We start from the raw sequence: 26,468 nt of genomic DNA on the forward strand, positions 1-26,468 counted from the left end.
GTGTTCAGGAGTTACTACAGTGTGTTCAAGAGTTACTACAGTGTGTTCAGGAGTTACTACAATGTGTTCAGGAGTTACTACAGTGTGTTCAGGAGTTACTAAGTGTGTTCAGGAGTTACTACAGTGTGTTCAGGAGTTACTACAGTGTGTTCAAGAGTTACTACAGTGTGTTCAAGAGTTCCTACAGTGTGTTCAGGAGTTACTAAGTGTGTTCAGGAGTTACTACAGTGTGTTCAGGAGTTACTACAGTGTGTTCAGGAGTTACTACAGTGTGTTCAAGAGTTACTACAGTGTGTTCAGGAGTTACTACAGTGTGTTCAGGAGTTACTACAGTGTGTTCAGGAGTTACTAAGTGTGTTCAGGAGTTACTAAGTGTGCTCAGGAGTTACTACAGTGTGTTCAGGAGTTACTACAGTGTGTTCAGGAGTTACTAAGTGTGCTCAGGAGTTACTACAGTGTGTTTAGGAGTTACTAAGTGTGTTCAGGAGTTACTACAGTGTGTTCAGGAGTTACTAAGTGTGTTCAGGAGTTACTACAGTGTGTTCAAGAGTTACTACAGTGTGTTCAGGAATTACTAAGTGTGTTCAGGAGTTACTAAGTGTGCTCAGGAGTTACTACAGTGTGTTCAGGAGTTACTACAGTGTGTTCAGGAGTTACTACAGTGTGTTCAGGAGTTACTACAGTGTGTTCAGGAGTTACTACAGTGTGTTCAAGAGTTACTACAGTGTGTTCAGGAGTTACTAAGTGTGTTCAGGAGTTACTACAGTGTGTTCAAGAGTTACTACAGTGTGTTCAGGAGTTACTATAGTGTGTTCAGGAGTTACTAAGTGTGTTCAGGAGTTACTACAGTGTGTTCAGGAGTTACTACAGTGTGTTCAAGAGTTACTACAGTGTGTTCAAGAGTTACTACAGTGTGTTCAGGAGTTACTAAGTGTGTTCAGGAGTTACTACAGTGTGTTCAGGAGTTACTACAGTGTGTTCAAGAGTTACTACAGTGTGTTCAGGAGTTACTACAATGTGTTCAGGAGTTACTACAGTGTGTTCAGGAGTTACTAAGTGTGTTCAGGAGTTACTACAGTGTGTTCAGGAGTTACTACAGTGTGTTCAAGAGTTACTACAGTGTGTTCAAGAGTTACTACAGTGTGTTCAGGAGTTACTAAGTGTGTTCAGGAGTTACTACAGTGTGTTCAGGAGTTACTACAGTGTGTTCAGGAGTTACTAAGTGTGTTCAGGAGTTACTAAGTGTGCTCAGGAGTTACTACAGTGTGTTCAGGAGTTACTACAGTGTGTTCAGGAGTTACTAAGTGTGCTCAGGAGTTACTACAGTGTGTTTAGGAGTTACTAAGAGTGTTCAGGAGTTACTACAGTGTGTTCAGGAGTTACTAAGTGTGTTAAGGAATTACTTAGTGTGTTCAGGAGTTACTAAGTGTGCTCAGGAGTTACTAAGTGTGCTCAGGAGTTACTACAGTGTGTTCAGGAGTTACTACAGTGTGTTCAGGAGTTACTACAGTGTGTTCAGGAGTTACTACAGTGTGTTCAAGAGTTACTACAGTGTGTTCAGGAGTTACTAAGTGTGTTCAGGAGTTACTACAGTGTGTTCAAGAGTTACTACAGTGTGTTCAGGAGTTACTACAGTGTGTTCAGGAGTTACTAAGTGTGTTCAGGAGTTACTACAGTGTGTTCAGGAGTTACTACAGTGTGTTCAAGAGTTACTACAGTGTGTTCAAGAGTTACTACAGTGTGTTCAGGAGTTACTACAGTGTGTTCAGGAGTTACTAAGTGTGTTCAGGAGTTACTACAGTGTGTTCAGGAGTTACTACAGTGTGTTCAAGAGTTACTACAGTGTGTTCAGGAGTTACTACAATGTGTTCAGGAGTTACTACAGTGTGTTCAGGAGTTACTACAGTGTGTTCAGGAGTTACTACAGTGTGTTCAGGAGTTACTATAGTGTGTTCAAGAGTTACTACAGTGTGTTCAAGAGTTACTACAGTGTGTTCAGGAGTTACTATAGTGTGTTCAGGAGTTACTAAGTATGTTCAGGAGTTACTACAGTGTGTTCAGGAGTTACTACAGTGTGTTCAAGAGTTACTACAGTGTGTTCAAGAGTTACTACAGTGTGTTCAGGAGTTACTAAGTGTGTTCAGGAGTTACTACAGTGTGTTCAGGAGTTACTAAGTGTGTTCAGGAGTTACTACAGTGTGTTCAGGAGTTACTACAGTGTGTTCAAGAGTTACTACAGTGTGTTCAAGAGTTACTACAGTGTGTTCAGGAGTTACTAAGTGTGTTCAGGAGTTACTACAGTGTGTTCAGGAGTTACTACAGTGTGTTCAGGAGTTACTACAGTGTGTTCAAGAGTTACTACAGTGTGTTCAGGAGTTACTACAGTGTGTTCAGGAGTTACTAAGTGTGTTCAGGAGTTACTAAGTGTGCTCAGGAGTTACTACAGTGTGTTCAGGAGTTACTAAGTGTGCTCAGGAGTTACTACAGTGTGTTTAGGAGTTACTAAGAGTGTTCAGGAGTTACTACAGTGTGTTCAGGAGTTACTAAGTGTGTTAAGGAGTTACTAAGTGTGCTCAGGAGTTACTAAGTGTGCTCAGGAGTTACTAAGTGTGTTCAGGAGTTACTACAGTGTGTTCAGGAGTTACTAGGTGTGTTCAGGAGTTACTAAGTGTGTTCAGGAGTTACTACAGTGTGTTCAGGAGTTACTAAGTGTGTTCAGGAGTTACTACAGTGTGTTCAGGAGTTACTAAGTGTGTTCAGGAGTTACTAAGTGTAATCAGGAGTTACTAAGTGTGTTCAGGAGTTACTACGGTGTGTTCAGGAGTTACTACGGTGTGTCCAGGAGTTACTACGGTGTGTTCAGGAGTTACTACGGTGTGTTCAGGAGATACTAAATGTGTTCAGGAGTTACTACGGTGTGTTCAGGAGTTACTACAGTGTGTTCAGGAGTTACTAAGTGTGTTCAGGAGTTACTACAGTGTGTTCAGGAGTTACTACAGTGTGTTCAGGAGTTACTAAGTGTGTTCAGGAGTTACTACAGTGTGTTCAGGAGTTACTATAGTGTGTTCAGGAGTTACTAATTGTGTTCAGGAGTTACTAAGTGTGCTCAGGAGTTACTAAGTGTGCTCAGGAGTTACTACAGTGTGTTCAGGAGTTACTACAGTGTGTTTAGGAGTTACTAAGTGTGCTCAGGAAATACTACAGTGTGTTCAGGAGTTACTAAGTGTGTTCAGGAGTTAATACAGTGTGTTCAGGGGTTACTAAGTGTGTTCAGAAGTTACTACAGTGTGTTCAGGAGTTACTAAGTGTGTTCAGGAGTTCCTACAGTGTGTTCAGGAGTTACTAAGTGTGTTCAGGAGTTACTACATTGTTTTCAGGAGTTACTACAGTGTGTTCAGGAGTTACTACAGTGTGTTCAGGAGTTACTAAGTGTGTTCAGGAGTTACTACAGTGTGTTCAGGAGTTACTAAGTGTGTTCAGGAGTTACTACAGTGTGTTCAAGAGTTACTACAGTGTGTTCAGGAGTTACTACAATGTGTTCAGGAGTTACTACAGTGTGTTCAGGAGTTACTAAGTGTGTTCAGGAGTTACTACAGTGTGTTCAGGAGTTACTACAGTGTGTTCAAGAGTTACTACAGTGTGTTCAAGAGTTACTACAGTGTGTTCAGGAGTTACTAAGTGTGTTCAGGAGTTACTACAGTGTGTTCAGGAGTTACTACAGTGTGTTCAGGAGTTACTACAGTGTGTTCAAGAGTTACTACAGTGTGTTCAGGAGTTACTACAGTGTGTTCAGGAGTTACTAAGTGTGTTCAGGAGTTACTAAGTGTGCTCAGGAGTTACTACAGTGTGTTCAGGAGTTACTAAGTGTGCTCAGGAGTTACTACAGTGTGTTTAGGAGTTACTAAGAGTGTTCAGGAGTTACTACAGTGTGCTCAGGAGTTACTAAGTGTGTTCAGGAGTTACTACAGTGTGTTCAAGAGTTACTACAGTGTGTTCAGGAGTTACTATAGTGTGTTCAGGAGTTACTAAGTGTGTTCAGGAGTTACTACAGTGTGTTCAGGAGTTACTACAGTGTGTTCAAGAGTTACTACAGTGTGTTCAGGAGTTACTACAGTGTGTTCAGGAGTTACTAAGTGTGTTCAGGAGTTACTACAGTGTGTTCAGGAGTTACTAAGTGTGTTCTGGAGTTACTACAGTGTGTTCAAGAGTTACTAAGTGTGTTCAGGAGTTACTACAGTGTGTTCAGGAGTTACTATAGTGTGTTCAGGAGTTACTAAGTGTGTTCAGGAGTTACTACAGTGTGTTCAGGAGTTACTACAGTGTGTTCAAGAGTTACTACAGTGTGTTCAAGAGTTACTACAGTGTGTTCAGGAGTTACTACAGTGTGTTCAGGAGTTACTAAGTGTGTTCAGGAGTTACTACAGTGTGTTCAGGAGTTACTAAGTGTGTTCTGGAGTTACTACAGTGTGTTCAAGAGTTACTACAGTGTGTTCAGGAGTTACTAAGTGTGTTCAGGAGTTACTACAGTGTGTTCAGGAGTTACTACAGTGTGTTCAAGAGTTACTACAGTGTGTTCAGGAGTTACTACAGTGTGTTCAGGAGTTACTACAGTGTGTTCAAGAGTTACTACAGTGTGTACAAGAGTTACTACAGTGTGTTCAGGAGTTACTAAGTGTGTTCAGGAGTTACTACAGTGTGTTCAGGAGTTACTACAGTGTGTTCAGGAGTTACTACAGTGTGTTCAAGAGTTACTACAGTGTGTTCAGGAGTTACTACAGTGTGTTCAGGAGTTACTACAGTGTGTTCAAGATTTACTACAGTGTGTTCAGGAGTTACTACAGTGTGTTCAGGAGTTACTACAGTGTGTTCAGGAGTTACTACAGTGTGTTCAAGAGTTACTACAGTGTGTTCAGGAGTTACTAAGTGTGTTCAGGAGTTACTACAGTGTCTTCAAGAGTTACTACAGTGTGTTCAGGAGTTACTATAGTGTGTTCAGGAGTTACTAAGTGTGTTCAGGAGTTACTACAGTGTGTTCAAGAGTTACTACAGTGTGTTCAGGAGTTACTACAGTGTGTTCAGGAGTTACTAAGTGTGTTCAGGAGTTACTACAGTGTGTTCAGGAGTTACTACAGTGTGTTCAAGAGTTACTACAGTGTGTTCAGGAGTTACTACAATGTGTTCAGGAGTTACTAAGTGTGTTCAGGAGTTACTAAGTGTGTTCAGGAGTTACTACAGTGTGTTCAGGAGTTACTACAGTGTGTTCAAGAGTTACTACAGTGTGTTCAAGAGTTACTACAGTGTGTTCAGGAGTTACTAAGTGTGTTCAGGAGTTACTACAGTGTGTTCAGGAGTTACTACAGTGTGTTCAGGAGTTTCTACAGTGTGTTCAAGAGTTACTACAGTGTGTTCAAGAGTTACTACAGTGTGTTCAGGAGTTACTAAGTGTGTTCAGGAGTTACTACAGTGTGTTCAGGAGTTACTACAGTGTGTTCAGGAGTTACTACAGTGTGTTCAGGAGTTACTAAGTGTGTTCAGGAGTTACTACAGTGTGTTCAGGAGTTACTACAGTGTGTTCAAGAGTTACTACAGTGTGTTCAGGAGTTACTACAGTGTGTTCAGGAGTTACTAAGTGTGTTCAGGAGTTACTACAGTGTGTTCAGGAGTTACTAAGTGTGTTCAGGAGTTACTAAGTGTGTTGTGGAGTTACTACAGTGTGTTCAGGAGTTACTAAGTGTGTTCAAGAGTTACTACAGTGTGTTCAAGAGTTACTACAGTGTGTTCAGGAGTTACTAAGTGTGTTCAGGAGTTACTACAGTGTGTTCAGGAGTTACTAAGTGTGTTCAGGAGTTACTAAGTGTGCTCAGGAGTTACTAAGTGTGTTCAGGAGTTACTACAGTGTGTTCAGGAGTTACTACAGTGCGTTCAAGAGTTACTACAGTTTTTTCAAGAGTTACTACAGTGTGTTCAAGAGTTACTACAGGGTGTTCAGGAGTTACTACAGTGTGTTCAGGAGTTACTAAGTGTGCTCAGGAGTTACTACAGTGTGTTCAGGAGTTACTACAGTGTGTTCAGGAGTTACTATAGTGTGTTCAGGAGTTACTAAGTGTGTTCAGGAGTTACTACAGTGTGTTCAGGAGTTACTAAGTGTGTTCAGGAGTTACTACAGTGTGTTCAGGAGTTACTACAGTGTGTTCAAGAGTTACTACAGTGTGTTCAGGAGTTACTACAGTGTGTTCAGGAGTTACTAAGTGTGTTCAGGAGTTACTACAGTGTGTTCAGGAGTCACTAAGTGTGTTCTGGAGTTACTACAGTGTGTTCAAGAGTTACTACAGTTTGTTCAGGAGTTACTAAGTGTGTTCAGGAGTTACTACAGTGTGTTCAGGAGTTACTACAGTGTGTTCAAGAGTTACTACAGTGTGTTCAGGAGTTACTACAGTGTGTTCAGGAGTTACTACAGTGTGTTCAAGAGTTACTACAGTGTGTTCAGGAGTTGCTAAGTGTGTTCAGGAGTTACTTAGTGTGTTCAGGAGTTACTACAGTGTGTTCAGGAGTTACTAAGTGTGTTCAGGAGTTACTACAGTGTGTTCAAGAGTTACTACAGTGTATTCAGGAGTTACTACAGTGTGTTCAAGAGTTACTACAGTGTGTTCAAGAGTTCCTACAGTGTGTTCAGGAGTTACTAAGTGTGTTCAGGAGTTACTACAGTGTGTTCAGGAGTTACTAGAGTGTGTTAAGGAGTTACTACAGTGTGTTCAGGAGTTACTAAGTGTGTTCAGGAGTTACTACAGTGTGTTCAAGAGTTACTACAGTGTGTTCAGGAGTTACTAAGTGTGTTCAGGAGTTACTAAGTGTGCTCAGGAGTTACTACAGTGTGTTCAGGAGTTACTACAGTGTGTTCAGGAGTTACTAAGTGTGCTCAGGAGTTACTACAGTGTGTTTAGGAGTTACTAAGTGTGTTCAGGAGTTACTACAGTGTGTTCAGGAGTTACTAAGTGTGTTCAGGAGTTACTACAGTGTGTTCAAGAGTTACTACAGTGTGTTCAGGAATTACTAAGTGTGTTCAGGAGTTACTAAGTGTGCTCAGGAGTTACTACAGTGTGTTCAGGAGTTACTACAGTGTGTTCAGGAGTTACTACAGTGTGTTCAGGAGTTACTACAGTGTGTTCAGGAGTTACTACAGTGTGTTCAAGAGTTACTACAGTGTGTTCAGGAGTTACTAAGTGTGTTCAGGAGTTACTACAGTGTGTTCAAGAGTTACTACAGTGTGTTCAGGAGTTACTATAGTGTGTTCAGGAGTTACTAAGTGTGTTCAGGAGTTACTACAGTGTGTTCAGGAGTTACTACAGTGTGTTCAAGAGTTACTACAGTGTGTTCAAGAGTTACTACAGTGTGTTCAGGAGTTACTAAGTGTGTTCAGGAGTTACTACAGTGTGTTCAGGAGTTACTACAGTGTGTTCAAGAGTTACTACAGTGTGTTCAGGAGTTACTACAATGTGTTCAGGAGTTACTACAGTGTGTTCAGGAGTTACTAAGTGTGTTCAGGAGTTACTACAGTGTGTTCAGGAGTTACTACAGTGTGTTCAAGAGTTACTACAGTGTGTTCAAGAGTTACTACAGTGTGTTCAGGAGTTACTAAGTGTGTTCAGGAGTTACTACAGTGTGTTCAGGAGTTACTACAGTGTGTTCAGGAGTTACTAAGTGTGTTCAGGAGTTACTAAGTGTGCTCAGGAGTTACTACAGTGTGTTCAGGAGTTACTACAGTGTGTTCAGGAGTTACTAAGTGTGCTCAGGAGTTACTACAGTGTGTTTAGGAGTTACTAAGAGTGTTCAGGAGTTACTACAGTGTGTTCAGGAGTTACTAAGTGTGTTAAGGAATTACTTAGTGTGTTCAGGAGTTACTAAGTGTGCTCAGGAGTTACTAAGTGTGCTCAGGAGTTACTACAGTGTGTTCAGGAGTTACTACAGTGTGTTCAGGAGTTACTACAGTGTGTTCAGGAGTTACTACAGTGTGTTCAAGAGTTACTACAGTGTGTTCAGGAGTTACTAAGTGTGTTCAGGAGTTACTACAGTGTGTTCAAGAGTTACTACAGTGTGTTCAGGAGTTACTACAGTGTGTTCAGGAGTTACTAAGTGTGTTCAGGAGTTACTACAGTGTGTTCAGGAGTTACTACAGTGTGTTCAAGAGTTACTACAGTGTGTTCAAGAGTTACTACAGTGTGTTCAGGAGTTACTACAGTGTGTTCAGGAGTTACTAAGTGTGTTCAGGAGTTACTACAGTGTGTTCAGGAGTTACTACAGTGTGTTCAAGAGTTACTACAGTGTGTTCAGGAGTTACTACAATGTGTTCAGGAGTTACTACAGTGTGTTCAGGAGTTACTACAGTGTGTTCAGGAGTTACTACAGTGTGTTCAGGAGTTACTATAGTGTGTTCAAGAGTTACTACAGTGTGTTCAAGAGTTACTACAGTGTGTTCAGGAGTTACTATAGTGTGTTCAGGAGTTACTAAGTATGTTCAGGAGTTACTACAGTGTGTTCAGGAGTTACTACAGTGTGTTCAAGAGTTACTACAGTGTGTTCAAGAGTTACTACAGTGTGTTCAGGAGTTACTAAGTGTGTTCAGGAGTTACTACAGTGTGTTCAGGAGTTACTACAGTGTGTTCAAGAGTTACTACAGTGTGTTCAGGAGTTACTACAATGTGTTCAGGAGTTACTACAGTGTGTTCAGGAGTTACTAAGTGTGTTCAGGAGTTACTACAGTGTGTTCAGGAGTTACTACAGTGTGTTCAAGAGTTACTACAGTGTGTTCAAGAGTTACTACAGTGTGTTCAGGAGTTACTAAGTGTGTTCAGGAGTTACTACAGTGTGTTCAGGAGTTACTACAGTGTGTTCAGGAGTTACTAAGTGTGTTCAGGAGTTACTAAGTGTGCTCAGGAGTTACTACAGTGTGTTCAGGAGTTACTACAGTGTGTTCAGGAGTTACTAAGTGTGCTCAGGAGTTACTACAGTGTGTTTAGGAGTTACTAAGAGTGTTCAGGAGTTACTACAGTGTGTTCAGGAGTTACTAAGTGTGTTAAGGAGTTACTAAGTGTGCTCAGGAGTTACTAAGTGTGCTCAGGAGTTACGAAGTGTGCTCAGGAGTTACTAAGTGTGTTCAGGAGTTACTACAGTGTGTTCAGGAGTTACTACAGTGTGTTCAAGAGTTACTACAGTGTGTTCAGGAATTACTAAGTGTGTTCAGGAGTTACTAAGTGTGCTCAGGAGTTACTACAGTGTGTTCAGGAGTTACTACAGTGTGTTCAGGAGTTACTACAGTGTGTTCAGGAGTTACTACAGTGTGTTCAAGAGTTACTACAGTGTGTTCAGGAGTTACTAAGTGTGTTCAGGAGTTACTACAGTGTGTTCAAGAGTTACTACAGTCTGTTCAGGAGTTACTACAGTGTGTTCAGGAGTTACTAAGTGTGTTCAGGAGTTACTACAGTGTGTTCAGGAGTTACTACAGTGTGTTCAAGAGTTACTACAGTGTGTTCAAGAGTTACTACAGTGTGTTCAGGAGTTACTACAGTGTGTTCAGGAGTTACTACAGTGTGTTCAGGAGTTACTACAGTGTGTTCAAGAGTTACTACAGTGTGTTCAGGAGTTACTACAATGTGTTCAGGAGTTACTACAGTGTGTTCAGGAGTTACTAAGTGTGTTCAGGAGTTACTACAGTGTGTTCAGGAGTTACTACAGTGTGTTCAAGAGTTACTACAGTGTGTTCAAGAGTTCCTACAGTGTGTTCAGGAGTTACTAAGTGTGTTCAGGAGTTACTACAGTGTGTTCAGGAGTTACTACAGTGTGTTCAGGAGTTACTACAGTGTGTTCAAGAGTTACTACAGTGTGTTCAGGAGTTACTACAGTGTGTTCAGGAGTTACTACAGTGTGTTCAGGAGTTACTAAGTGTGTTCAGGAGTTACTAAGTGTGCTCAGGAGTTACTACAGTGTGTTCAGGAGTTACTACAGTGTGTTCAGGAGTTACTAAGTGTGCTCAGGAGTTACTACAGTGTGTTTAGGAGTTACTAAGTGTGTTCAGGAGTTACTACAGTGTGTTCAGGAGTTACTAAGTGTGTTCAGGAGTTACTACAGTGTGTTCAAGAGTTACTACAGTGTGTTCAGGAATTACTAAGTGTGTTCAGGAGTTACTAAGTGTGCTCAGGAGTTACTACAGTGTGTTCAGGAGTTACTACAGTGTGTTCAGGAGTTACTACAGTGTGTTCAGGAGTTACTACAGTGTGTTCAGGAGTTACTACAGTGTGTTCAAGAGTTACTACAGTGTGTTCAGGAGTTACTAAGTGTGTTCAGGAGTTACTACAGTGTGTTCAAGAGTTACTACAGTGTGTTCAGGAGTTACTATAGTGTGTTCAGGAGTTACTAAGTGTGTTCAGGAGTTACTACAGTGTGTTCAGGAGTTACTACAGTGTGTTCAAGAGTTACTACAGTGTGTTCAAGAGTTACTACAGTGTGTTCAGGAGTTACTAAGTGTGTTCAGGAGTTACTACAGTGTGTTCAGGAGTTACTACAGTGTGTTCAAGAGTTACTACAGTGTGTTCAGGAGTTACTACAATGTGTTCAGGAGTTACTACAGTGTGTTCAGGAGTTACTAAGTGTGTTCAGGAGTTACTACAGTGTGTTCAGGAGTTACTACAGTGTGTTCAAGAGTTACTACAGTGTGTTCAAGAGTTACTACAGTGTGTTCAGGAGTTACTAAGTGTGTTCAGGAGTTACTACAGTGTGTTCAGGAGTTACTACAGTGTGTTCAGGAGTTACTAAGTGTGTTCAGGAGTTACTAAGTGTGCTCAGGAGTTACTACAGTGTGTTCAGGAGTTACTACAGTGTGTTCAGGAGTTACTAAGTGTGCTCAGGAGTTACTACAGTGTGTTTAGGAGTTACTAAGAGTGTTCAGGAGTTACTACAGTGTGTTCAGGAGTTACTAAGTGTGTTAAGGAATTACTTAGTGTGTTCAGGAGTTACTAAGTGTGCTCAGGAGTTACTAAGTGTGCTCAGGAGTTACTACAGTGTGTTCAGGAGTTACTACAGTGTGTTCAGGAGTTACTACAGTGTGTTCAGGAGTTACTACAGTGTGTTCAAGAGTTACTACAGTGTGTTCAGGAGTTACTAAGTGTGTTCAGGAGTTACTACAGTGTGTTCAAGAGTTACTACAGTGTGTTCAGGAGTTACTACAGTGTGTTCAGGAGTTACTAAGTGTGTTCAGGAGTTACTACAGTGTGTTCAGGAGTTACTACAGTGTGTTCAAGAGTTACTACAGTGTGTTCAAGAGTTACTACAGTGTGTTCAGGAGTTACTACAGTGTGTTCAGGAGTTACTAAGTGTGTTCAGGAGTTACTACAGTGTGTTCAGGAGTTACTACAGTGTGTTCAAGAGTTACTACAGTGTGTTCAGGAGTTACTACAATGTGTTCAGGAGTTACTACAGTGTGTTCAGGAGTTACTACAGTGTGTTCAGGAGTTACTACAGTGTGTTCAGGAGTTACTATAGTGTGTTCAAGAGTTACTACAGTGTGTTCAAGAGTTACTACAGTGTGTTCAGGAGTTACTATAGTGTGTTCAGGAGTTACTAAGTATGTTCAGGAGTTACTACAGTGTGTTCAGGAGTTACTACAGTGTGTTCAAGAGTTACTACAGTGTGTTCAAGAGTTACTACAGTGTGTTCAGGAGTTACTAAGTGTGTTCAGGAGTTACTACAGTGTGTTCAGGAGTTACTACAGTGTGTTCAAGAGTTACTACAGTGTGTTCAGGAGTTACTACAATGTGTTCAGGAGTTACTACAGTGTGTTCAGGAGTTACTAAGTGTGTTCAGGAGTTACTACAGTGTGTTCAGGAGTTACTACAGTGTGTTCAAGAGTTACTACAGTGTGTTCAAGAGTTACTACAGTGTGTTCAGGAGTTACTAAGTGTGTTCAGGAGTTACTACAGTGTGTTCAGGAGTTACTACAGTGTGTTCAGGAGTTACTAAGTGTGTTCAGGAGTTACTAAGTGTGCTCAGGAGTTACTACAGTGTGTTCAGGAGTTACTACAGTGTGTTCAGGAGTTACTAAGTGTGCTCAGGAGTTACTACAGTGTGTTTAGGAGTTACTAAGAGTGTTCAGGAGTTACTACAGTGTGTTCAGGAGTTACTAAGTGTGTTAAGGAGTTACTAAGTGTGCTCAGGAGTTACTAAGTGTGCTCAGGAGTTACGAAGTGTGCTCAGGAGTTACTAAGTGTGTTCAGGAGTTACTACAGTGTGTTCAGGAGTTACTACAGTGTGTTCAAGAGTTACTACAGTGTGTTCAGGAATTACTAAGTGTGTTCAGGAGTTACTAAGTGTGCTCAGGAGTTACTACAGTGTGTTCAGGAGTTACTACAGTGTGTTCAGGAGTTACTACAGTGTGTTCAGGAGTTACTACAGTGTGTTCAAGAGTTACTACAGTGTGTTCAGGAGTTACTAAGTGTGTTCAGGAGTTACTACAGTGTGTTCAAGAGTTACTACAGTCTGTTCAGGAGTTACTACAGTGTGTTCAGGAGTTACTAAGTGTGTTCAGGAGTTACTACAGTGTGTTCAGGAGTTACTACAGTGTGTTCAAGAGTTACTACAGTGTGTTCAAGAGTTACTACAGTGTGTTCAGGAGTTACTACAGTGTGTTCAGGAGTTACTACAGTGTGTTCAGGAGTTACTACAGTGTGTTCAAGAGTTACTACAGTGTGTTCAGGAGTTACTACAATGTGTTCAGGAGTTACTACAGTGTGTTCAGGAGTTACTAAGTGTGTTCAGGAGTTACTACAGTGTGTTCAGGAGTTACTACAGTGTGTTCAAGAGTTACTACAGTGTGTTCAAGAGTTACTACAGTGTGTTCAGGAGTTACTAAGTGTGTTCAGGAGTTACTACAGTGTGTTCAGGAGTTACTACAGTGTGTTCAGGAGTTACTACAGTGTGTTCAAGAGTTACTACAGTGTGTTCAGGAGTTACTACAGTGTGTTCAGGAGTTACTAAGTGTGTTCAGGAGTTACTAAGTGTGCTCAGGAGTTACTACAGTGTGTTCAGGAGTTACTAAGTGTGCTCAGGAGTTACTACAGTGTGTTTAGGAGTTACTAAGAGTGTTCAGGAGTTACTACAGTGTGTTCAGGAGTTACTAAGTGTGTTAAGGAGTTACTAAGTGTGCTCAGGAGTTACTAAGTGTGCTCAGGAGTTACTAAGTGTGTTCAGGAGTTACTACAGTGTGTTCAGGAGTTACTAGGTGTGTTCAGGAGTTACTAAGTGTGTTCAGGAGTTACTACAGTGTGTTCAGGAGTTACTAAGTGTGTTCAGGAGTTACTACAGTGTGTTCAGGAGTTACTAAGTGTGTTCAGGAGTTACTAAGTGTAATCAGGAGTTACTAAGTGTGTTCAGGAGTTACTACGGTGTGTTCAGGAGTTACTACGGTGTGTCCAGGAGTTACTACGGTGTGTTCAGGAGTTACTACGGTGTGTTCAGGAGATACTAAATGTGTTCAGGAGTTACTACGGTGTGTTCAGGAGTTACTACAGTGTGTTCAGGAGTTACTAAGTGTGTTCAGGAGTTACTACAGTGTGTTCAGGAGTTACTACAGTGTGTTCAGGAGTTACTAAGTGTGTTCAGGAGTTACTACAGTGTGTTCAGGAGTTACTATAGTGTGTTCAGGAGTTACTAATTGTGTTCAGGAGTTACTAAGTGTGCTCAGGAGTTACTAAGTGTGCTCAGGAGTTACTACAGTGTGTTCAGGAGTTACTACAGTGTGTTTAGGAGTTACTAAGTGTGCTCAGGAAATACTACAGTGTGTTCAGGAGTTACTAAGTGTGTTCAGGAGTTAATACAGTGTGTTCAGGGGTTACTAAGTGTGTTCAGAAGTTACTACAGTGTGTTCAGGAGTTACTAAGTGTGTTCAGGAGTTCCTACAGTGTGTTCAGGAGTTACTAAGTGTGTTCAGGAGTTACTACATTGTTTTCAGGAGTTACTACAGTGTGTTCAGGAGTTACTACAGTGTGTTCAGGAGTTACTAAGTGTGTTCAGGAGTTACTACAGTGTGTTCAGGAGTTACTAAGTGTGTTCAGGAGTTACTACAGTGTGTTCAAGAGTTACTACAGTGTGTTCAGGAGTTACTACAATGTGTTCAGGAGTTACTACAGTGTGTTCAGGAGTTACTAAGTGTGTTCAGGAGTTACTACAGTGTGTTCAGGAGTTACTACAGTGTGTTCAAGAGTTACTACAGTGTGTTCAAGAGTTACTACAGTGTGTTCAGGAGTTACTAAGTGTGTTCAGGAGTTACTACAGTGTGTTCAGGAGTTACTACAGTGTGTTCAGGAGTTACTACAGTGTGTTCAAGAGTTACTACAGTGTGTTCAGGAGTTACTACAGTGTGTTCAGGAGTTACTAAGTGTGTTCAGGAGTTACTAAGTGTGCTCAGGAGTTACTACAGTGTGTTCAGGAGTTACTAAGTGTGCTCAGGAGTTACTACAGTGTGTTTAGGAGTTACTAAGAGTGTTCAGGAGTTACTACAGTGTGCTCAGGAGTTACTAAGTGTGTTCAGGAGTTACTACAGTGTGTTCAAGAGTTACTACAGTGTGTTCAGGAGTTACTATAGTGTGTTCAGGAGTTACTAAGTGTGTTCAGGAGTTACTACAGTGTGTTCAGGAGTTACTACAGTGTGTTCAAGAGTTACTACAGTGTGTTCAGGAGTTACTACAGTGTGTTCAGGAGTTACTAAGTGTGTTCAGGAGTTACTACAGTGTGTTCAGGAGTTACTAAGTGTGTTCTGGAGTTACTACAGTGTGTTCAAGAGTTACTAAGTGTGTTCAGGAGTTACTACAGTGTGTTCAGGAGTTACTACAGTGTGTTCAAGAGTTACTACAGTGTGTTCAGGAGTTACTAAGTGTGTTCAGGAGTTACTAAGTGTGCTCAGGAGTTACTACAGTGTGTTCAGGAGTTACTACAGTGTGTTCAGGAGTTACTACAGTGTGTTCAGCAGTTACTACAGTGTGTTCAGGAGTTACTACAGTGTGTTCAGGAGTTACTACAGTGTGTTCAAGAGTTACTACAGTGTGTTCAGGAGTTACTACAATGTGTTCAGGAGTTACTACAGTGTGTTCAGGAGTTACTAGGTGTGTTCAGGAGTTACTACAGTGTGTTCAGGAGTTACTACAGTGTGTTCAGGAGTTACTAAGTGTGTTCAGGAGTTACTACAGTGTGTTCAGGAGTTACTACAGTGTGTTCAAGAGTTACTACAGTGTGTTCAAGAGTTACTACAGTGTGTTCAGGAGTTACTAAGTGTGTTCAGGAGTTACTACAGTGTGTTCAGGAGTTACTACAGTGTGTTCAGGAGTTACTACAGTGTGTTCAAGAGTTACTACAGTGTGTTCAGGAGTTACTAAGTGTGTTCAGGAGTTACTACAGTGTGTTCAAGAGTTACTACAGTGTGTTCAGGAGTTACTATAGTGTGTTCAGGAGTTACTAAGTGTGTTCAGGAGTTACTACAGTGTGTTCAGGAGTTACTACAGTGTGTTCAAGAGTTACTACAGTGTGTTCAAGAGTTACTACAGTGTGTTCAGGAGTTACTAAGTGTGTTCAGGAGTTACTACAGTGTGTTCAGGAGTTACTACAGTGTGTTCAAGAGTTACTACAGTGTGTTCAGGAGTTACTACAATGTGTTCAGGAGTTACTACAGTGTGTTCAGGAGTTACTAAGTGTGTTCAGGAGTTACTACAGTGTGTTCAGGAGTTACTACAGTGTGTTCAAGAGTTACTACAGTGTGTTCAAGAGTTACTACAGTGTGTTCAGGAGTTACTAAGTGTGTTCAGGAGTTACTACAGTGTGTTCAGGAGTTACTACAGTGTGTTCAGGAGTTACTAAGTGTGTTCAGGAGTTACTAAGTGTGCTCAGGAGTTACTACAGTGTGTTCAGGAGTTACTACGGTGTGTTCAGGAGTTACTACGGTGTGTCCAGGAGTTACTACGGTGTGTTCAGGAGTTACTACGGTGTGTTCAGGAGATACTAAATGTGTTCAGGAGTTACTACGGTGTGTTCAGGAGTTACTACAGTGTGTTCAGGAGTTACTAAGTGTGTTCAGGAGTTACTACAGTGTGTTCAGGAGTTACTACAGTGTGTTCAGGAGTTACTAAGTGTGTTCAGGAGTTACTACAGTGTGTTCAGGAGTTACTATAGTGTGTTCAGGAGTTACTAATTGTGTTCAGGAGTTACTAAGTGTGCTCAGGAGTTACTAAGTGTGCTCAGGAGTTACTACAGTGTGTTCAGGAGTTACTACAGTGTGTTTAGGAGTTACTAAGTGTGCTCAGGAAATACTACAGTGTGTTCAGGAGTTACTAAGTGTGTTCAGGAGTTAATACAGTGTGTTCAGGGGTTACTAAGTGTGTTCAGAAGTTACTACAGTGTGTTCAGGAGTTACTAAGTGTGTTCAGGAGTTCCTACAGTGTGTTCAGGAGTTACTAAGTGTGTTCAGGAGTTACTACATTGTTTTCAGGAGTTACTACAGTGTGTTCAGGAGTTACTACAGTGTGTTCAGGAGTTACTAAGTGTGTTCAGGAGTTACTACAGTGTGTTCAGGAGTTACTAAGTGTGTTCAGGAGTTACTACAGTGTGTTCAAGAGTTACTACAGTGTGTTCAGGAGTTACTACAATGTGTTCAGGAGTTACTACAGTGTGTTCAGGAGTTACTAAGTGTGTTCAGGAGTTACTACAGTGTGTTCAGGAGTTACTACAGTGTGTTCAAGAGTTACTACAGTGTGTTCAAGAGTTACTACAGTGTGTTCAGGAGTTACTAAGTGTGTTCAGGAGTTACTACAGTGTGTTCAGGAGTTACTACAGTGTGTTCAGGAGTTACTACAGTGTGTTCAAGAGTTACTACAGTGTGTTCAGGAGTTACTACAGTGTGTTCAGGAGTTACTAAGTGTGTTCAGGAGTTACTAAGTGTGCTCAGGAGTTACTACAGTGTGTTCAGGAGTTACTAAGTGTGCTCAGGAGTTACTACAGTGTGTTTAGGAGTTACTAAGAGTGTTCAGGAGTTACTACAGTGTGCTCAGGAGTTACTAAGTGTGTTCAGGAGTTACTACAGTGTGTTCAAGAGTTACTACAGTGTGTTCAGGAGTTACTATAGTGTGTTCAGGAGTTACTAAGTGTGTTCAGGAGTTACTACAGTGTGTTCAGGAGTTACTACAGTGTGTTCAAGAGTTACTACAGTGTGTTCAGGAGTTACTACAGTGTGTTCAGGAGTTACTAAGTGTGTTCAGGAGTTACTACAGTGTGTTCAGGAGTTACTAAGTGTGTTCTGGAGTTACTACAGTGTGTTCAAGAGTTACTAAGTGTGTTCAGGAGTTACTACAGTGTGTTCAGGAGTTACTACAGTGTGTTCAAGAGTTACTACAGTGTGTTCAGGAGTTACTAAGTGTGTTCAGGAGTTACTAAGTGTGCTCAGGAGTTACTACAGTGTGTTCAGGAGTTACTACAGTGTGTTCAGGAGTTACTACAGTGTGTTCAGCAGTTACTACAGTGTGTTCAGGAGTTACTACAGTGTGTTCAGGAGTTACTACAGTGTGTTCAAGAGTTACTACAGTGTGTTCAGGAGTTACTACAATGTGTTCAGGAGTTACTACAGTGTGTTCAGGAGTTACTAGGTGTGTTCAGGAGTTACTACAGTGTGTTCAGGAGTTACTACAGTGTGTTCAGGAGTTACTAAGTGTGTTCAGGAGTTACTACAGTGTGTTCAGGAGTTACTACAGTGTGTTCAAGAGTTACTACAGTGTGTTCAAGAGTTACTACAGTGTGTTCAGGAGTTACTAAGTGTGTTCAGGAGTTACTACAGTGTGTTCAGGAGTTACTACAGTGTGTTCAGGAGTTACTACAGTGTGTTCAAGAGTTACTACAGTGTGTTCAGGAGTTACTAAGTGTGTTCAGGAGTTACTACAGTGTGTTCAAGAGTTACTACAGTGTGTTCAGGAGTTACTATAGTGTGTTCAGGAGTTACTAAGTGTGTTCAGGAGTTACTACAGTGTGTTCAGGAGTTACTACAGTGTGTTCAAGAGTTACTACAGTGTGTTCAAGAGTTACTACAGTGTGTTCAGGAGTTACTAAGTGTGTTCAGGAGTTACTACAGTGTGTTCAGGAGTTACTACAGTGTGTTCAAGAGTTACTACAGTGTGTTCAGGAGTTACTACAATGTGTTCAGGAGTTACTACAGTGTGTTCAGGAGTTACTAAGTGTGTTCAGGAGTTACTACAGTGTGTTCAGGAGTTACTACAGTGTGTTCAAGAGTTACTACAGTGTGTTCAAGAGTTACTACAGTGTGTTCAGGAGTTACTAAGTGTGTTCAGGAGTTACTACAGTGTGTTCAGGAGTTACTACAGTGTGTTCAGGAGTTACTAAGTGTGTTCAGGAGTTACTAAGTGTGCTCAGGAGTTACTACAGTGTGTTCAGGAGTTACTACAGTGTGTTCAGGAGTTACTAAGTGTGCTCAGGAGTTACTACAGTGTGTTTAGGAGTTACTAAGAGTGTTCAGGAGTTACTACAGTGTGTTCAGGAGTTACTAAGTGTGTTAAGGAATTACTTAGTGTGTTCAGGAGTTACTAAGTGTGCTCAGGAGTTACTAAGTGTGCTCAGGAGTTACTACAGTGTGTTCAGGAGTTACTACAGTGTGTTCAGGAGTTACTACAGTGTGTTCAGGAGTTACTACAGTGTGTTCAAGAGTTACTACAGTGTGTTCAGGAGTTACTAAGTGTGTTCAGGAGTTACTACAGTGTGTTCAAGAGTTACTACAGTGTGTTCAGGAGTTACTACAGTGTGTTCAGGAGTTACTAAGTGTGTTCAGGAGTTACTACAGTGTGTTCAGGAGTTACTACAGTGTGTTCAAGAGTTACTACAGTGTGTTCAAGAGTTACTACAGTGTGTTCAGGAGTTACTACAGTGTGTTCAGGAGTTACTAAGTATGTTCAGGAGTTACTACAGTGTGTTCAGGAGTTACTACAATGTGTTCAGGAGTTACTACAGTGTGTTCAGGAGTTACTAAGTGTGTTCAGGAGTTACTACAGTGTGTTCAGGAGTTACTACAGTGTGTTCAAGAGTTACTACAGTGTGTTCAAGAGTTACTACAGTGTGTTCAGGAGTTACTAAGTGTGTTCAGGAGTTACTACAGTGTGTTCAGGAGTTACTACAGTGTGTTCAGGAGTTACTAAGTGTGTTCAGGAGTTACTAAGTGTGCTCAGGAGTTACTACAGTGTGTTCAGGAGTTACTACAGTGTGTTCAGGAGTTACTAAGTGTGCTCAGGAGTTACTACAGTGTGTTTAGGAGTTACTAAGAGTGTTCAGGAGTTACTACAGTGTGTTCAGGAGTTACTAAGTGTGTTAAGGAGTTACTAAGTGTGCTCAGGAGTTACTAAGTGTGCTCAGGAGTTACTAAGTGTGCTCAGGAGTTACTAAGTGTGTTCAGGAGTTACTACAGTGTGTTCAGGAGTTACTACAGTGTGTTCAAGAGTTACTACAGTGTGTTCAGGAATTACTAAGTGTGTTCAGGAGTTACTAAGTGTGCTCAGGAGTTACTACAGTGTGTTCAGGAGTTACTACAGTGTGTTCAGGAGTTACTACAGTGTGTTCAGGAGTTACTACAGTGTGTTCAAGAGTTACTACAGTGTGTTCAGGAGTTACTAAGTGTGTTCAGGAGTTACTACAGTGTGTTCAAGAGTTACTACAGTGTGTTCAGGAGTTACTACAGTGTGTTCAGGAGTTACTAAGTGTGTTCAGGAGTTACTACAGTGTGTTCAGGAGTTACTACAGTGTGTTCAAGAGTTACTACAGTGTGTTCAAGAGTTACTACAGTGTGTTCAGGAGTTACTACAGTGTGTTCAGGAGTTACTACAGTGTGTTCAGGAGTTACTACAGTGTGTTCAAGAGTTACTACAGTGTGTTCAGGAGTTACTACAATGTGTTCAGGAGTTACTACAGTGTGTTCAGGAGTTACTAAGTGTGTTCAGGAGTTACTACAGTGTGTTCAGGAGTTACTACAGTGTGTTCAAGAGTTACTACAGTGTGTTCAAGAGTTACTACAGTGTGTTCAGGAGTTACTAAGTGTGTTCAGGAGTTACTACAGTGTGTTCAGGAGTTACTACAGTGTGTTCAGGAGTTACTACAGTGTGTTCAAGAGTTACTACAGTGTGTTCAGGAGTTACTACAGTGTGTTCAGGAGTTACTAAGTGTGTTCAGGAGTTACTAAGTGTGCTCAGGAGTTACTACAGTGTGTTCAGGAGTTACTAAGTGTGCTCAGGAGTTACTACAGTGTGTTTAGGAGTTACTAAGAGTGTTCAGGAGTTACTACAGTGTGTTCAGGAGTTACTAAGTGTGTTAAGGAGTTACTAAGTGTGCTCAGGAGTTACTAAGTGTGCTCAGGAGTTACTAAGTGTGTTCAGGAGTTACTACAGTGTGTTCAGGAGTTACTAGGTGTGTTCAGGAGTTACTAAGTGTGTTCAGGAGTTACTACAGTGTGTTCAGGAGTTACTAAGTGTGTTCAGGAGTTACTACAGTGTGTTCAGGAGTTACTAAGTGTGTTCAGGAGTTACTAAGTGTGTTCAGGAGTTACTACGGTGTGTTCAGGAGTTACTACGGTGTGTCCAGGAGTTACTATGGTGTGTTCAGGAGTTACTACGGTGTGTTCAGGAGATACTAAATGTGTTCAGGAGTTACTACGGTGTGTTCAGGAGTTACTACGGTGTGTTCAGGAGTTACTACAGTGTGTTCAGGAGTTACTAAGTGTGTTCAGGAGTTACTACAGTGTGTTCAGGAGTTACTACAGTGTGTTCAGGAGTTACTAAGTGTGTTCAGGAGTTACTACAGTGTGTTCAGGAGTTACTATAGTGTGTTCAGGAGTTACTAATTGTGTTCAGGAGTTACTAAGTGTGCTCAGGAGTTACTAAGTGTGCTCAGGAGTTACTACAGTGTGTTCAGGAGTTACTACAGTGTGTTTAGGAGTTACTAAGTGTGCTCAGGAAATACTACAGTGTGTTCAGGAGTTACTAAGTGTGTTCAGGAGTTAATACAGTGTGTTCAGGGGTTACTAAGTGTGTTCAGAAGTTACTACAGTGTGTTCAGGAGTTACTAAGTGTGTTCAGGAGTTACTAAGTGTGTTCAGGAGTTACTACAGTGTGTTCAAGAGTTACTACAGTGTGTTCAGGAGTTACTACAATGTGTTCAGGAGTTACTACAGTGTGTTCAGGAGTTACTAAGTGTGTTCAGGAGTTACTACAGTGTGTTCAGGAGTTACTACAGTGTGTTCAAGAGTTACTACAGTGTGTTCAAGAGTTACTACAGTGTGTTCAGGAGTTACTAAGTGTGTTCAGGAGTTACTACAGTGTGTTCAGGAGTTACTACAGTGTGTTCAGGAGTTACTACAGTGTGTTCAAGAGTTACTACAGTGTGTTCAGGAGTTACTACAGTGTGTTCAGGAGTTACTAAGTGTGTTCAGGAGTTACTAAGTGTGCTCAGGAGTTACTACAGTGTGTTCAGGAGTTACTAAGTGTGCTCAGGAGTTACTACAGTGTGTTTAGGAGTTACTAAGAGTGTTCAGGAGTTACTACAGTGTGCTCAGGAGTTACTAAGTGTGTTCAGGAGTTACTACAGTGTGTTCAAGAGTTACTACAGTGTGTTCAGGAGTTACTATAGTGTGTTCAGGAGTTACTAAGTGTGTTCAGGAGTTACTACAGTGTGTTCAGGAGTTACTACAGTGTGTTCAAGAGTTACTACAGTGTGTTCAGGAGTTACTACAGTGTGTTCAGGAGTTACTAAGTGTGTTCAGGAGTTACTACAGTGTGTTCAGGAGTTACTAAGTGTGTTCTGGAGTTACTACAGTGTGTTCAAGAGTTACTAAGTGTGTTCAGGAGTTACTACAGTGTGTTCAGGAGTTACTACAGTGTGTTCAAGAGTTACTACAGTGTGTTCAGGAGTTACTAAGTGTGTTCAGGAGTTACTAAGTGTGCTCAGGAGTTACTACAGTGTGTTCAGGAGTTACTACAGTGTGTTCAGGAGTTACTACAGTGTGTTCAGCAGTTACTACAGTGTGTTCAGGAGTTACTACAGTGTGTTAAGGAGTTACTACAGTGTGTTCAAGAGTTACTACAGTGTGTTCAGGAGTTACTACAATGTGTTCAGGAGTTACTACAGTGTGTTCAGGAGTTACTAGGTGTGTTCAGGAGTTACTACAGTGTGTTCAGGAGTTACTACAGTGTGTTCAGGAGTTACTAAGTGTGTTCAGGAGTTACTACAGTGTGTTCAGGAGTTACTACAGTGTGTTCAAGAGTTACTACAGTGTGTTCAAGAGTTACTACAGTGTGTTCAGGAGTTACTAAGTGTGTTCAGGAGTTACTACAGTGTGTTCAGGAGTTACTACAGTGTGTTCAGGAGTTACTACAGTGTGTTCAAGAGTTACTACAGTGTGTTCAGGAGTTACTAAGTGTGTTCAGGAGTTACTACAGTGTGTTCAAGAGTTACTACAGTGTGTTCAGGAGTTACTATAGTGTGTTCAGGAGTTACTAAGTGTGTTCAGGAGTTACTACAGTGTGTTCAGGAGTTACTACAGTGTGTTCAAGAGTTACTACAGTGTGTTCAAGAGTTACTACAGTGTGTTCAGGAGTTACTAAGTGTGTTCAGGAGTTACTACAGTGTGTTCAGGAGTTACTACAGTGTGTTCAAGAGTTACTACAGTGTGTTCAGGAGTTACTACAATGTGTTCAGGAGTTACTACAGTGTGTTCAGGAGTTACTAAGTGTGTTCAGGAGTTACTACAGTGTGTTCAGGAGTTACTACAGTGTGTTCAAGAGTTACTACAGTGTGTTCAAGAGTTACTACAGTGTGTTCAGGAGTTACTAAGTGTGTTCAGGAGTTACTACAGTGTGTTCAGGAGTTACTACAGTGTGTTCAGGAGTTACTAAGTGTGTTCAGGAGTTACTAAGTGTGCTCAGGAGTTACTACAGTGTGTTCAGGAGTTACTACAGTGTGTTCAGGAGTTACTAAGTGTGCTCAGGAGTTACTACAGTGTGTTTAGGAGTTACTAAGAGTGTTCAGGAGTTACTACAGTGTGTTCAGGAGTTACTAAGTGTGTTAAGGAATTACTTAGTGTGTTCAGGAGTTACTAAGTGTGCTCAGGAGTTACTAAGTGTGCTCAGGAGTTACTACAGTGTGTTCAGGAGTTACTACAGTGTGTTCAGGAGTTACTACAGTGTGTTCAGGAGTTACTACAGTGTGTTCAAGAGTTACTACAGTGTGTTCAGGAGTTACTAAGTGTGTTCAGGAGTTACTACAGTGTGTTCAAGAGTTACTACAGTGTGTTCAGGAGTTACTACAGTGTGTTCAGGAGTTACTAAGTGTGTTCAGGAGTTACTACAGTGTGTTCAGGAGTTACTACAGTGTGTTCAAGAGTTACTACAGTGTGTTCAAGAGTTACTACAGTGTGTTCAGGAGTTACTACAGTGTGTTCAGGAGTTACTAAGTGTGTTCAGGAGTTACTACAGTGTGTTCAGGAGTTACTACAGTGTGTTCAAGAGTTACTACAGTGTGTTCAGGAGTTACTACAATGTGTTCAGGAGTTACTACAGTGTGTTCAGGAGTTACTACAGTGTGTTCAGGAGTTACTACAGTGTGTTCAGGAGTTACTATAGTGTGTTCAAGAGTTACTACAGTGTGTTCAAGAGTTACTACAGTGTGTTCAGGAGTTACTATAGTGTGTTCAGGAGTTACTAAGTATGTTCAGGAGTTACTACAGTGTGTTCAGGAGTTACTACAATGTGTTCAGGAGTTACTACAGTGTGTTCAGGAGTTACTAAGTGTGTTCAGGAGTTACTACAGTGTGTTCAGGAGTTACTACAGTGTGTTCAAGAGTTACTACAGTGTGTTCAAGAGTTACTACAGTGTGTTCAGGAGTTACTAAGTGTGTTCAGGAGTTACTACAGTGTGTTCAGGAGTTACTACAGTGTGTTCAGGAGTTACTAAGTGTGTTCAGGAGTTACTAAGTGTGCTCAGGAGTTACTACAGTGTGTTCAGGAGTTACTACAGTGTGTTCAGGAGTTACTAAGTGTGCTCAGGAGTTACTACAGTGTGTTTAGGAGTTACTAAGAGTGTTCAGGAGTTACTACAGTGTGTTCAGGAGTTACTAAGTGTGTTAAGGAGTTACTAAGTGTGCTCAGGAGTTACTAAGTGTGCTCAGGAGTTACTAAGTGTGCTCAGGAGTTACTAAGTGTGTTCAGGAGTTACTACAGTGTGTTCAGGAGTTACTACAGTGTGTTCAGGAGTTACTACAGTGTGTTCAAGAGTTACTACAGTGTGTTCAGGAGTTACTAAGTGTGTTCAGGAGTTACTACAGTGTGTTCAAGAGTTACTACAGTGTGTTCAGGAGTTACTACAGTGTGTTCAGGAGTTACTAAGTGTGTTCAGGAGTTACTACAGTGTGTTCAGGAGTTACTACAGTGTGTTCAAGAGTTACTACAGTGTGTTCAAGAGTTACTACAGTGTGTTCAGGAGTTACTACAGTGTGTTCAGGAGTTACTACAGTGTGTTCAGGAGTTACTACAGTGTGTTCAAGAGTTACTACAGTGTGTTCAGGAGTTACTACAATGTGTTCAGGAGTTACTACAGTGTGTTCAGGAGTTACTAAGTGTGTTCAGGAGTTACTACAGTGTGTTCAGGAGTTACTACAGTGTGTTCAAGAGTTACTACAGTGTGTTCAAGAGTTACTACAGTGTGTTCAGGAGTTACTAAGTGTGTTCAGGAGTTACTACAGTGTGTTCAGGAGTTACTACAGTGTGTTCAGGAGTTACTACAGTGTGTTCAAGAGTTACTACAGTGTGTTCAGGAGTTACTAAGTGTGTTCAGGAGTTACTAAGTGTGTTCAGGAGTTACTAAGTGTGCTCAGGAGTTACTACAGTGTGTTCAGGAGTTACTAAGTGTGCTCAGGAGTTACTACAGTGTGTTTAGGAGTTACTAAGAGTGTTCAGGAGTTACTACAGTGTGTTCAGGAGTTACTAAGTGTGTTAAGGAGTTACTAAGTGTGCTCAGGAGTTACTAAGTGTGCTCAGGAGTTACTAAGTGTGTTCAGGAGTTACTACAGTGTGTTCAGGAGTTACTAGGTGTGTTCAGGAGTTACTAAGTGTGTTCAGGAGTTACTACAGTGTGTTCAGGAGTTACTAAGTGTGTTCAGGAGTTACTACAGTGTGTTCAGGAGTTACTAAGTGTGTTCAGGAGTTACTAAGTGTGTTCAGGAGTTACTACGGTGTGTTCAGGAGTTACTACGGTGTGTCCAGGAGTTACTATGGTGTGTTCAGGAGTTACTACGGTGTGTTCAGGAGATACTAAATGTGTTCAGGAGTTACTACGGTGTGTTCAGGAGTTACTACGGTGTGTTCAGGAGTTACTACAGTGTGTTCAGGAGTTACTAAGTGTGTTCAGGAGTTACTACAGTGTGTTCAGGAGTTACTACAGTGTGTTCAGGAGTTACTAAGTGTGTTCAGGAGTTACTACAGTGTGTTCAGGAGTTACTATAGTGTGTTCAGGAGTTACTAATTGTGTTCAGGAGTTACTAAGTGTGCTCAGGAGTTACTAAGTGTGCTCAGGAGTTACTACAGTGTGTTCAGGAGTTACTACAGTGTGTTTAGGAGTTACTAAGTGTGCTCAGGAAATACTACAGTGTGTTCAGGAGTTACTAAGTGTGTTCAGGAGTTAATACAGTGTGTTCAGGGGTTACTAAGTGTGTTCAGAAGTTACTACAGTGTGTTCAGGAGTTACTAAGTGTGTTCAGGAGTTCCTACAGTGTGTTCAGGAGTTACTAAGTGTGTTCAGGAGTTACTACATTGTTTTCAGGAGTTACTACAGTGTGTTCAGGAGTTACTACAGTGTGTTCAGGAGTTACTAAGTGTGTTCAGGAGTTACTAAGTGTGTTCAGGAGTTACTAAGTGTGCTCAGGAGTTACTACAGTGTGTTCAGGAGTTACTACAGTGTGTTCAGGAGTTACTACAGTGTGTTCAGCAGTTACTACAGTGTGTTCAGGAGTTACTACAGTGTGTTCAAGAGTTACTACAGTGTGTTCAGGAGTTACTAAGTGTGTTCAGGAGTTACTACAGTGTGTTCAGGAGTTACTACAGTGTGTTCAGGAGTTACTACAGTGTGTTCAAGAGTTACTACAGTGTGTTCAGGAGTTACTACAGTGTGTTCAGGAGTTACTACAGTGTGTTCAAGAGTTACTACAGTGTGTTCAGGAGTTACTACAGTGTGTTCAGGAGTTACTAAGTGTGTTCAGGAGTTACTAAGTGTGCTCAGGAGTTACTACAGTGTGTTCAGGAGTTACTAAGTGTGCTCAGGAGTTACTACAGTGTGTTTAGGAGTTACTAAGAGTGTTCAGGAGTTACTACAGTGTGTTCAGGAGTTACTAAGTGTGTTAAGGA

Source organism: Eucyclogobius newberryi, unplaced genomic scaffold (genome assembly GCF_026437365.1).
Source record: "Eucyclogobius newberryi isolate DKJ021-1_F unplaced genomic scaffold, fEucNew1.0.hap1 SCAF_13, whole genome shotgun sequence".
NCBI lineage: Eukaryota > Metazoa > Chordata > Actinopteri > Gobiiformes > Gobiidae > Eucyclogobius > Eucyclogobius newberryi.